The 12,022-nt window shown below is 40.5% G+C and overlaps 2 protein-coding genes and 1 long non-coding RNA gene across 4 annotated transcripts in view; 2 read left to right on the top strand and 1 right to left on the bottom strand.

Annotated features, from left to right (window-relative positions):
* jdp (DnaJ domain-containing protein) overlaps positions 1-2,027 on the top strand; it is a 46,949-nt gene extending 44,922 nt beyond the window's left edge. Inside the window, exon 5 of the transcript XR_015318751.1 lies at positions 940-2,027. The gene's annotated coding sequence lies outside the window, so the exon portion shown is untranslated. The remainder of the gene's footprint in view (positions 1-939) is intronic.
* cu (NADP/NADPH phosphatase nocturnin) overlaps positions 1-3,346 on the bottom strand; it is a 34,213-nt gene extending 30,867 nt beyond the window's left edge. The window contains exon 1 of one of the 2 annotated variants that reach the window (XM_022801338.2): positions 2,710-3,346. The gene's annotated coding sequence lies outside the window, so the exon portion shown is untranslated. The remainder of the gene's footprint in view (positions 1-2,709) is intronic. The other variant, XM_086976981.1, reaches the window with a different exon arrangement.
* Positions 3,347-7,311: 3,965 nt separating this feature from the next.
* LOC147758223 (uncharacterized) lies at positions 7,312-11,869 on the top strand. The gene is made up of 2 exons (XR_015318752.1): positions 7,312-8,137; positions 8,244-11,869. It is a non-coding gene; the product is annotated as an uncharacterized LOC147758223 (long non-coding RNA).
* Positions 11,870-12,022: the final 153 nt, after the last annotated feature.

Genomic DNA, 12,022 nt, shown 5'->3' with positions numbered 1-12,022 from the left:
CGCATTGGACACTATTAGACCGCCAGAGCATACATTCCAATTGCATCAGATGATATGTGAAGATGTTTATAAGACACCAATCAATAACTTGAAGATAATGTGCTCCTGCTAAATGCAACTCAAGTGCAGGTACGGGCACTCCTTAGGGGAGCGGAGGTATCTCATCCTAGAGGATCTGAGATAACCCACCAGTTTTCACGTATGCTCAAATTAACGTTCTAACTTAGCAGTTTTAAGCAGTAGAATGACACACACATAGATGTAAACAAATGACTAAGTGGCGTTAGCTAAGTAGTAGAAGATTTGTCACGTATCTGTTGTTATTTAGCGGGGGCTTCGCACTCGGAACGACATTCGCCGTAGGCTTAGAAAGAGCTCACGTCTGAGAGCTTTGACACCTAAACTGTTCGAGTTCCTTGCCAACAGAAATAATGTAGAAAGCTATGGGTACATGCGGTGGCATTATTATGTGATAGTTATTAGATCAACTACAACCGGCTAGAAGATGACGCGCTTGTAAATTTCCTGTTCAAAGCAATGTACTGCCTTAGCATTAATGGTTGTCGCCAAGCAACGCTATCTAATTAAGACATCGGCTAAGGTAATTTTTGCCCGCCAGGAATGCACCGATCATAGGTGGCAATTAGTACTCCTTAAAACAATTTATTCACACAAACTTGTCAAACGAAAGCATCGATAGGTACCCGAAGACAATCGTCATTCATTTAAGGTAGCTTCGTTTAATCGAAGACAGCATCACCGTTCAGAGTAAACAGGTCACGAGTGGATTGATAAGGATGAAAAGCTGCCAGATTGTTATTATTGCCTTCTAACCTCAGTCTACACTAGAACTTTCTTACGTTACCTACTCCATGTAAGCATGTTTGTATAATCAGCGCAACACTAACATACTTCGTTCTTATGGATGTCAATCAACAGGTCCGCATGTCCAGATATGACTACAACATAAAGGGATTAACTTTGTCATCAACTCCTGCGAAGACAAAACACTGCCTCGTGATCTTTTCTTTTTTGCAATTTATCTTTTTTGCCATCCAACTGGTCTTACCCGGCCGAAGTTTTCTCGAGATTATTATCAGTACCGGAACAATTCAACACGAGCACTACCCAATTGGTGATGGTGATAACCTCACGCTTTTCTCAATCCAATTGAGAGTTGTGCCAGAACTAATGTACCCAACTTTGAATACCATGTGTGGCTTAGTCAAAGCATGTTTACGGCAGTGGATTCCGGACAGTGGGGAAGCTTGCAGAGGGAGTGTCGATTTGGCCTGGCGGCCGGCGCAGCTAATACGGTTACAGTTGTTTATGTCGACAAACAGATGAAAGAGCTGCCAAAATTGAAGGAAATCCCGTTCCTACCCCGTATCTTATCATATGGTATCATCTACCTAGAGATGTTTCTGTAGATATCTGTGAAGCAGATTTACCGCTTAGGATTTACCACACTCGAGCCGAGAAGATGCCCTGGATTAGAATTAGTGAAAACATCCAAGCGATCACTGACTGCGTGACGCGCGTAGCGTTTCCCCTCAATGAAACCTTTGACGTAACAGTTGTACACAGACTACCGAGATTTCAGTACGAAAGCCTACCAATAGTATCAATTGCATATCCGAAGCGACTCCATGAAACAATCTGTTGAAAACGAGTACCGTAAAATTATGAAGTTTGATACCGAGCTTCAATTTGCATTACGGAAATAAAAGTCTTGCGTTTTGAGTAGCTCAGTGGAACCTCTCCAACTGTGTTCACTATTCTATGTTAGAGACCATCAAAGAACGGCAGAGTTAGAACTTTCCCAACTGAAGTACAACTACTGGAATATCTTATGTTTAATTATTTTGCCTACGTGTGAAGATGCATAAGCCTAATATCGTAAAGGATAGTGCTTTTATTTACGATATTGTAGGGCACTGCAGTATGCTTGGCAATATGGTATATGATATTGACAAAATGAATTGACTAAATAAATATTGAAAATAAAATGTATATCGAGCAAAGAAGGTTACGTGTATTCATCTTATGTTTACGTATGAAGATACGCGTTAGTATCGTGGGTCGCATGACTTGATGGAGCATTTTTATAACAAAAAAAATCCCAAGGGCAAACGTGTAAGTGTGCATATTTAGATATGGAACGATCCGAAGTACAGAAACGATGTTACCTACATAAGAAATTACCTGCTTTAACCAGTGCTGGAGTTATTAGCTAAAGCAGATATCTTAACATTGAGATAATTGTTTATATGTGGATTATTATTATTACTATCGCGGGATCTCTAACGAACGGTATAACAAACCAATGCAACAGGCTTGTTTCACAAATCGTTACGTGTGCTTGTGGTGACTGACGAACTTTTCGCCTTTTGTAACGATGAGTCGAACACTGGCAAGTAAAAAATAAACGATCTCCACTGCTTGATTTCTTAGAAATCAGTACCACAGTTTTTTTGACCATTTAGCTATACAGCACGTTACCAGGTGACACTGTGGTTTAGGAATTGGCGTAAAACGTCCACCAAAAACGTACTGTAGTGACAGTTTAAGTTTGTTTTTCAAAACTTTGCAGTCCAATAAACGAGATAAGAATCTGCTAACGTAAAAACACGAAGTAGTAGCTTGACTTCAATAGGACCACATTCGTCTAATAGCGAATCTTCGCTGCTGGTTTTGCATAAAACCTACCAGCAAACTTTTAGCACACCCCTCAATCTGATCTCGTTGAAACGTGCTTTTTTGTCACTGGAAGGTTACGCTTTTCTTCGTGCGTTGTTGATTTTCAGTCTCTTCTCCACTTTATTGCTTTCACCTGATCAATCTACAGTTGCACACACAGACACAAAAGAGTAATTCAGCCGTGATAATATAGATGGAAGAATCGATCGTCTTCTAAGCCGGTCAAAACGCGCTAGAAAATTATCGCCAGCTACAGGTGCAGTAATAGCAAAACACGTGATAAGCGTTCAAAATCGTTTCTCGGTTCGCTGAACAGATACCATTGGCCACAATAACATGCCGAATACTAGGCCCGCTTCAGCCTGAACGTAGCGGTGTACAACAGGACAGCAGACGCCAATCGACGAGAACACAGCTTTACGATACCCGACTACTGTCGAAGGTGAATGGGATTGACGCCAGTGTCCAATAATCGCAGAGCAAGCGTCACTCAGTCACTCTCCCCTATTCGTACGGTGACGCTCTTTCTCCGACGCGTCGCTTGACTCTGGGCTGTTACAGGCGGTTGGTCGCTGCTATACGAGCATGGCACCGGCACCTTGGATCAAGACGCATGCTTAGCGAGTTGCGAACAAAAGCGGAGCTGTTAAGCAGGGAACACCCTTGAATATACCTGACAGCACAATGCTTACACAACACGCAACCCTTCACGCAGGTTGTGCATGTAAACACATGCACACACATAACTGCTTACAGGTTGCCGTACCTATAGACAAGTACACAGATATAGATCAGTTGTCGGAAATCCGGAACTAATGGAGCCCGCTAGATCCCGCAAGCGGGTCGAGTATCCGCGACGTGTTAGGCTCTGATTTGTCACGAGAGCTGAAAAAGCTTTGCTCATGGAGATACTGACGACTGAGAATGTTTAGTCGTTGTGTAATAGCCATTCATGGTTATTTATGCTGTGATTTGTTATAGCAACGTATCATTATTATTCAGTGTCACGGCTAGTGGAAGGGCATTATTCATACAGAAATACGTACTGACGCGGGACTGCTTGTTCCGACCATGACCCATTCAAGCTTGTTAATGCAGACCGCTCAAATGGACATGCAAAAGAGCACTTCACGATTTCTTGGTATTATAATTATTATCTGCTATACAAATTATAAAAAAAATTATATAATTATTAAATTTTACGATAGATTTACATTAGAACGCAACGGGTTGATATCATTATAGAGCGGAAAGTACCAGAATTTGGCCCAATAAAATGAAAGGGACATCTTGCCAGTTACTCATTTCTCAAAATCAACTGGTGTCGACAGCATGGATAAGTGTCAGACACGGAACAAATTCAAGTTACTTAACTGTTCAAAGAAGCTATAACTTTAACCACCACAGAAATGTTTGCGCAGTAGAAAAAATGCCGCCCGTAAAAATCAATCAAACTTAAAGTCAACAAAATCCGTCGCCGTCGCGCTATATAATAACAAAACTGTTAAAGAAAGCGGCAGTCCGCCGCTTGTTGCTGTTTGCCCTGCCGTCAATCATTGCCAGCCGTCGAAATGGACCAACGCAGTAACACGAGGACCGAGTCCATTGATTGGCAGTCGAAGACAAATAGCCGATAATTGGCACGCTTTCTGACTGCTGAACCGTCAGAAACCCAGCAGCTGGGGTGTCGGTCCGACGAAAACTAAAATTTTGTTAGCCATTCGAAATATGCCCCCTTGTTCAAAGGCAACGGCTAGTGGCGGAAATGCCTGCCGAATTATTGTGCAGAACGCCGGTTGCGCAGGCTGTCGTTATTGTTGTTATAAAGTGAAACAGATGGGTATATCGGCGTGCAAAAGGAGTTCCGCTGCTAATGGCAACGGCTTGTAGGTGCTACCCGAGAGGAATTTCCGGCCAAAAAAGCCTGGACTTACCTTGGCATAGATTGAAGAAATTAACCTTTATTCATGACGAGGTGATCCTGTTAGAGGTACTAATTGATTCGAATCGCATATTTACCTGAGTCTGGCAGAAAATCTTGACAGAAGGCTCAAAAAGTCCTCACTGAGGTGTGCGGGTAAGGTTCGCAGAGAAAAATTCAGTAGCTGAGATCAAACGTTTTGTTACCCTTAAAACAGTTCTTTACCTCCTTCATATTACATTTTCTTTTCATTACAGTCAACAAAACAATGATGAATTTCAGTATACAATGATATAGAATATTCATCGCTGTTACCATATTACGCCGCCAGCCGGTAACCCAGTTTGATGAACGCGATGACATTTGTAATTATTGGCTATTTTGTTGTTTTTGCCGCAACGTATACGTCGCACATATCGTTGATGGTTTATTCAGTCACAGCACACTCTCTGCGAACGACACGTCGCCTATATAGCCATTGAGCGTATGACATCTTATGCAGTAAAAGGTCGCAGAGATAAACTATGAAGTGAAGGTTACGATAATAATTATTACGCGATAACGCTTGATGTTATACTTTTATAACGCCTAGCACAATATACATTAACTGTAACTTCTACTCTAATTAAAACTAGATTTATTAATGATATCTTCATAGGACTGAAAAAAGAGAAAACCTTGAAAAGGCAATAGGATATGAATCGTGGTTCGCTGTAATTGTATCCTGCCCAGTCTTCCGGTTGACGCTAAATGACCTCAACTCGTTACGATCATCTTAATTTCATGTGAAGCGTGTAATTAAAATAGATACGTAATATATAGTCAGTAACCGTTTCTTGTTATTTTTTGTCTAGCGGAAAATTAGGCACGAGCAAATGTTCTGCGACATCGATAATATTGGTAGCTGGTTTACCTTCTGGCAAAGAAAACCACAGAGAGTGTACTCATTTTTGCTTTTCGCGTTCTGCGTCCGATACTTACGCTATTGTTAAGCGTTGTTTGAGACGGCTGTCTGTTGTTAGCAAAGCGCGAGTTCAGCAGGCGAACGCGTTGCCCTTTGCGCTGGATGGAATGAACAGAGCCAAAGGTTCACATGTCGGACTCCATTAAATATAAATTTCACATACTATTCCATTTAACACGTATAGACATAAACATGTTCAGAACCCTGATTTAACCTAATATCGAGGTCGTTAGGTTTCTTGATCCTGTCAGAAGTGTATTTGTGAGTGTGGCTACTTAGGTACTATTATAACACATTGTATGTCGATCTTGTTCTATTCGAGTGTCACGTACGTACATGCATAGTTAGCAGAGTTTGTGCCTGCTATAGGTTTTCTAGTTAGGACATGATTTATCCGGAAATGTAATTCGCTGGATGACGAACGAGTGAGCCAAATGACATTTAATAAATAGTACAATATTCGTTTCGACATTTAAACAGGTACTTTTTAATAAGGCTCTATTTAGAGGGACCGATGAAACAGAGCAACACCGAGTAAGTATTTCTCCATAAAAGGACAAATAAATGCATATTGGTCCGATGAGACCAACGCGATTTGGTCGAAGAACATTATGAATCTAGTTGAAGTTTTGCCACTGAGATAGAGAATAGTATGTTGTGGAAAATACACCTTAAATAATTGTAAGTTATTTTTGCGTAATATACTAAGCTTGGAGAGGCTATGGGTTCGTGGAAGGTTTATCTGAACAGCACCAAAAGGCATGCAGACATTTATAAGCGTACTCTATTAAAATCAGAAAGGAAACTTTTGTTTGTCACGCCTAAATGCGTGCTTAAGGGCTTTTCGAGAAAGCTCATAAAATTATGTGAATCATAACGCAATCGGCGAAAAAAAAACGAAAAAATCATTCAAAACTGTCTACTTAGTCTTGAAAAAGGATAGAGATATTACCGCTATGGCCAAAACGAGGCATGTTATTCGACAAGTACAGAAACAATTTTTTTTTTGTTATTCTTAATGTTTGTACAGTCTAATGCTGGGCGTTATTAAGCCTATTCCGATGAATACGTCAGCTATATATGAACTTTACGATCTCTTTCATTGGGGACATTTGGAGATATTTCGATTGTAGGAGTTGAAACAATTGCCGTCTGTCAATTATAGTTTTATAGACTGTTCTAAACTCGTAAATGTTTAATGCGATGTTTATTTGTGGCGTCCGTTTCCTGTTTAACAACAAGCCAATACGCAATTTGTTTTACACTATTATCATTTTGATCATTTTTTCATCAGGTTTTGTTCGATAACGTACATTTCGAGTCAAAATTATCAACACTCGCTCGAGACGCGCTGTTCCAAAGCTTCTTGGATTTTTGATAAATAAAGTTGGAAACGTGAGCAGCGATATAATGCAGAGTTAAATTGGTCAGTGCTTGTAATTGAATATGAATACACTAGTAGACGTATTTAGGACACAAGCCGTATCTAAGAAGGCCGTCCTTCATGTGGTCATAACACTAACACTTGGGTCAGTTATACGATTTTGCCTTTCTAATAGAGAAAGTGTGTTAATATACCTGGACTACTTGAATATACGGTAGATAACCTATCAAACTATATCACTTGAAACGTACATATCCTAGGTTTTATCCATTTAACAACATTGTAATGTTGAACAGAGTTTTCGCTTTTCTTACATGTTATTATACGAGAATTGTACTTACTTCTAAAAAGCGACCTTTTCTTCCGCGAAGCTTGCTATATGTAAAAGCTAAAGCTTAAACACTCTCTATATGTACTCAGATTTCGTATCCGGCTTTGCTGTATAGAAATTTACAATGCTATTTTAGCAGCTCACTTATCTAGAAACGTTTACATTAATAGACAACTGAATATTAGAAGACTTCCATTACCTTGCATGCTAATGTTTGTAAGCCAGAACTGACGCCAACTACATAGGACACCGTCATTTGACATCGAGGATCGTCGATGATGACAACAATTAAATGTTGGCAAACCATAAAGTAGTAACAGGGCTGTAAAGAGTACTGCTATACCTATGACTCATTGCACCGTTTAGTAAGGAGGAAGTTAGGAGTAAAGCTCGGCCCGACCTGGACCAGACGTTCCTTTGGCGTTAATTTAGTAGTATTACACTGGTCCCTTCATATTTATCACATTGCATCGAACAACTGAAAGTACTTGTTGGTTCTGGAAAACCTAAAACAGTTGTACGTGTCTAAGAACGTACGAGTGCCTTGGGTAGTGGAAAACCAATGCTTCCCCGTAAAAAATATACTTGTATTTCGGGTTGTCATTGTTCCCTACGAGGTCGAAGTGAAAAGCGCGTATATCTCAGGAGGTCAGCGTAGCACGTTCGTATGTCGTTCGCGCAGACAAACCATACGTCGTCGACAAGCCACGTGTCAACTCAGGTCAAGGTCCCCCAGCCTTTCTGTTGATGTGCCCGTAGTTAGTGATATTTCCATGGCGATACAAAAGCCTGTCGTACAACAATGTTCATGCTGCTCCTATTCGTTACGGATAATAGGTAACGATTTTTAAGCTAACCAACTTCCATGAAATTACTTTTAACTAATACGTGTATTTGACTTGACCAATTTTGTGCGCAGAATAAATTTGAAAACATGTTTCAGCGTTGTGCGGTTCGGCACTCCAGGAGCTGCATAAGCTTGCATTTAACCAGCAGATGGAGCTCATTCTACTCGTTTCGTGATACCTTCTGAGCGCAGAATTCATAGTTAACCAGTGCTAGGCAGGGGGCAAGGCTGAAGACTTTTCAGGAAAAACCGGATACCATCAGTGCGCTGTGAAGGGCTAGCCGCACAGGGGTCTTGCGAATGCTGGCTGAACACAGCATGGCTAGTGGCGATGTCCCAATGTTACAGAGAGGACACCCCAGATTACTAAGGCAAGCAACAAAAAGAACCGAGCTTAGGCGATTGATTGAAGAATAACGACGTGTCAGTGGGTGGCGGCCAACTTCTGTACAGTCTTCAACATCATTTTAAGCATAATGTGTATATGAACAAGGTGCCAAAATAATACTCGGTCGTAGGTATATTCGTTACTCAGCGGAACACTCGCTACGCTGTTCTTTTGCCTCGCATAACCGTATGTGCCTCGTTAACCCAACTACGACGTTTTTCGCTGTATAGAGTAGGAGAAAACCTTGTAACTAGGAGTAGGGTGCCCAGGCGCTCAGGCTTTCTGGGATCCATCCATCAGTGTGCACAGATCCGCCTTCACAAACGCATGGTATTGCCAATCCATTAGATTACTTCTACTGTTCGTAACCCCACGCCTGGCAAAGCGACAGACTTGATAGTTGCCTTCGATTTTTTGTACGCGACACCTCTGCAGCAGCTGTTTTCATTATTACGCTAGTAGTTATGATTCTTTTTATGGGGATCTGCTCTGTTTGCAGCTAACCTGCAAGATGCTGTCAACATGCAGCATTCTGTGGACGTCCCGAGTTCGTCGCACCATTGACGAAAGCTCTAATGCAACAAGGAATGGCTTAAGGCATATCTGTTTTTGGCGCTGCGACTGATAACTCCGCAGAAATTAGATAACTAAGCCCTCTTTAGCCCTAATTGAGCTAGTTCTAAATTTGGTCTTATTATAACGGTAACGGCTAAGATGAATTTCAGTTTCTATTCAGCTCATGCAAGTAAACAACCGCGCACTACTCTTTCTACTGGAACTAAAAATCCTTCAATACAAACTTGAAATAGCGTTAACAATGTCAGCGATATATGTTTCGCTTGCTTATTATGCATGCAATCCAATGAAATCAATGAACACGGGCTCACCCCCAATGATACCGAAGTTTGTAGACACCTTAATCATGACGGTGAAGTTTGAGGCGCGCGGAAAAGGGCAGGAATTGCATCGAAAGCACCTACAATTGTCTTCCAAATCGACACTGGCCCTTAGAGATGAATGGGGAGTGATTTCAGAGTGTCTGGGCCCTGTACGTTTTGCTGCGTTTAGAACATTCTGTCTCGATGCAGGATCATGGCTACAGATCGCTGTTGGGGGGTAAGCCGTGTTCAATATGGTGTTCATATGTAGTCACTGTACTTTTGTCATGCTTCCCCTATAAGGACTTTTGACTTCGGGGTTAATTTTAAAGCTTGAAAGCTCTCAAACGAAAACAAAAATTTAGATCTATGCTAGCAACAAAGAAAGAAACTGTCGTAATCTACAAACAGACTTCTTGCAGTCGGAACGTATGTCTATGCAAACAGATGCTTTGCGATCATACGTTCAACTGCTAATTAAGCCTTTGACTTTTTATTTCGATGGCTCTATTAGTTAATGAACGTAGAAATTTTAGCCCTAACAAAACAAAAATACTTGACCACCTCTGAATGTGACACTGTGTTTGCCCCGATACGGAAGCAGCTGTCTGGTACCACGGAACAGCTCTCTATTATCAGTGAGAATACTAACAATAGTTCTGAACTCAAAACTAGTTTAAGGATCCTTTAACTTAGTCTATAAACCAAAGATATCTAGTTACATCTTAGCACTTTACAGTAATACAAATAACAACGCCTTATTTTTCTGAAGAGGGAATCTTTGTCTTTGACAAAACCTACGCCACGTCCGTATTGTTGCTAAATGATGTGTAAACTTTAAACAAGCCCCGAAGATCAGCTATGCAGGTTGCAAATATCTTTTAATGTCTTTTTTCTGATAAGATGCAGTAGACTTAGGTTGGTACCTGCACTAAATATAATTAGCAAATTATCTAGTAGTGAATATTTATTCAGCGACCTAAGAGATCTCATTTCGACACTCCAGAAATTATACATATATACATTGAATAGGAACATTCAAACTGTTTTATATATTACTACGGTAGTGTCAAAATGGAGCAATGATATAACAGCAATAGCAAATAAATCTGCTTATCTATTCTCTGCCTCGCGACTTGTCTTTTATGTCTGTACAAGATGATCTAGCCATATTAAATATCGAAGTTTGGGAATGCGTGGACATGTGTTAGACATCTGTACTGTTCTGAAAACTGGTGTGTTTTGTCGATGAGAAAAATAATCTAGGGAAGATACATAGCGGAAAAATGTAACCGGGGCTAACAATAAAACTTAAATTGACCGAAGGTGGTATTCTACTATCACGCAAGTTGAGTAGCCTCCTCGTCTATATGGAAAAAAATCAAATCCTTTTGTGCCAGTCGTCACTGATCCATGTATATGTACAGGCTCAAATGAAGCTTTGCAGAGTGATACTTACACGACACGCAATGAGAGTAAGATAAACCTGATCAATTCACACGTCTTTTACATCACCTCAATCGATCACGCGAGATACGACAGTAAACTACGTTCATTCTTTTAGTGTTCAGATCTTCTGTATCCCTATTAAGTAGAAAGCGTACCGATTTAGACTTTTAGGTAACTGTTGTAAATTGTTGAAGTTAATCGAATGTTGACAATATCTCGATTTGCGGGTAGAGTTTCCATACGTTTACCGTATCGCCTTAACATGTAACTTCATTCAATTACAGAATTTCTTATTCTATTGGACATTCGTCTGCTCTCAAATAGCGCCGGCTGATTTCTCTGTGCTTCTAGCAATAGTACAAACGAACGATCAAAAAAGGATGTATGTCCAGCCGTGGCAGTGTACACTAAGCAGGGACCTGTTTGTGCAAATCACCGTCTTAGACAGAATGCGAACCACTACCGAAGGCTGGAGAGATGTGTTTGCTCTTGTTTTGGACTTAGTAGTAATGCATGTAAATCACCAGGTAATGAACACGGTCGATAGCTACTGCCTGTCGTACGCTATTTTGTGTAGTCAGTACTCTATAGAGCGTATTAAAAGAACCGAAACGGATAGGTAGGCAATGAAGAAAAAGCTGTAAGTAAGCTACATTTGAAGATCAAAAGAATCAGGTCGTCTATTCAATCACATGACGAAGTCCATTGTCGCAAATATCTCTTTCAATGCCCTTTATTTAATACTATGCTATAGAGTTGGGTTGGTATCCAGACTCAGACCAATCGTGACGAAATATTCAAGCTGTGCTCGGCCCACGTGGTCTAAATATGCTCCCACCATCGCATCGAGTCGTTCTCATTTTTTAGGTTTTTATTTGACACTTTTTTTCTTTTTTCTTCTTTTTTATAGACAAGTCCTCAGAATTACTTCTTTCAGACACGGCATCAAAGACCTGTCTTCAGTTAGAGGTCTAAACGGGGTAGGCTTTATTTGGGGTATTCTATGAGATGGCAAGGCAACCATACAAACAGCTATTGGCCTTGATAATATCAATTCCTCATATTTCTGATTATTACTTTGAGATGATCATTTTTGGTTAAAACATGAATCAGTGTGGGAGCATGTTTGTTTGTTATGGTTAGCACGGTAACACACTTCG

This window comes from Varroa destructor, unplaced genomic scaffold (genome assembly GCF_002443255.2).
Source record: "Varroa destructor unplaced genomic scaffold, Vdes_3.0 BEIS01000001.1, whole genome shotgun sequence".
In the NCBI taxonomy this organism is placed as follows: domain Eukaryota; kingdom Metazoa; phylum Arthropoda; class Arachnida; order Mesostigmata; family Varroidae; genus Varroa; species Varroa destructor.
The sequence above is the reverse complement of the archived record's forward strand: the minus strand, read 5'-3'. Positions and strand labels throughout refer to the sequence as shown.